Below are 1537 nucleotides of genomic sequence, written 5' to 3'. Positions count from 1 at the left end.
TCTCTCTCTCTGTGTCTCTCATGAATAAATAAATAAAATATTTAAAAATATGTATATAAGTGTGTCCATGTATATATATTATTCCTGGGTTTTGGATTTTTCATGAGAATTTAAAATGCACAGCAAGAATGTATCAATAGCAGTACAGAATCATCATACTTAGGTAGTTCTTATTCATATGTCAGTCCTCTCGTAAGAAAATATATATTAAATATTCAGATAGACCAATTTTTGAGGGCCAGCTTATTGGAGCATCCCCATTTATACATGACATAACTTTTTAAGGATGATTGTAAACCAAGTTATTATATAATCCATTGCTCTTCCTATTATAGTATTTATTTATTCTGTTTAGAAAATAACATTCTTAATAGTTAATTATTAAATCATCTTTTTTGTAATTAAATGAAAACCAATCTTAATAAATGTATAAAACATGATACAATGGAGTATACATGTATACATATACATAGAGATACACATGTATATATGTCTTTCATACACATGCACATATTTACTGTACGTATACATACATTCACACAAGTACACACGCAAAGATTATCATGAACGTGTAATTGCATATTATATTCTCTGCATGTAGAGAAATGCATGATCATATATGATGAACACCAATATATGTACATATTTCATTCCACATATGTACTCCAAATCGCATACACCTAAAAAAAGCCCCCCAGTTAGCCACTCCTAAATTCAGAAGATATTATAAGCAGTAGGTTCTTGTTCATTCTGACCTTTCTTTTAGTGAATAAGCATTGAAGTTCTGTTGCTTCATCTCTAATAGAATAAAAAAAATTTTTTTAAAAGATTTTATTTCTTTATTCATGAGAGAAACAGAGAGAGAGAGGCAGAAACACAGGCAGTGGTCTGAGAAGCAGGCTTCATGCAGGAAGCCTGACATGGGACCCGATCCCGGGATTCCAGGATCACGCCCTGAGCCAAAGGCAGATGCTCAACTGCTGAGCCACCCAAGCGTCCCCTAAAATAGAAATTCAACACAATATTTAACTTCTAGGGCATTTGTGGAAATTAAGTACACAAATGCATGGTTTATGACTTACATAATATCTGTATATGTCAGCTAATATAATTATCATAATTATAATTACCAGTATGGACTAAAATAAGAAGAATATACTGTATAATAAGACATTGGTTCACAGAATTTTTTTATCTCCCAATGTCTATAAACTATGTTGAATTTTGGGATCCCTGGGTGGTGCAGCGGTTTAGCACCTGTCTTTGGCCCAGGGCGTGATCCTGAAGACCCGGGATCGAATCCCACGTCGGGCTCCCGGTGCATGGAGCCTGCTTCTCCCTCTGCCTATGTCTCTGCCTCTCTCTCTCTCATTCTGTGTGACTATCATAAATAAATAAAAATTAAAAAAAAAAAACTATGTTGAATTTTTATTCTCTTAATCAGTTTGATAATACTTTTATAGATACTCTGATACTTATAATCCAAAAGTTTTGAGCAAGAGAATCAGCTCCATCAATCTCCTTCATTATTTCTAAA

This window comes from Nyctereutes procyonoides, unplaced genomic scaffold (assembly GCF_905146905.1).
Source record: "Nyctereutes procyonoides isolate TBG_1078 unplaced genomic scaffold, NYPRO_anot_genome, whole genome shotgun sequence".
Classification (NCBI taxonomy): domain Eukaryota; kingdom Metazoa; phylum Chordata; class Mammalia; order Carnivora; family Canidae; genus Nyctereutes; species Nyctereutes procyonoides.
Note: the sequence above shows the minus strand (reverse complement) of the source record.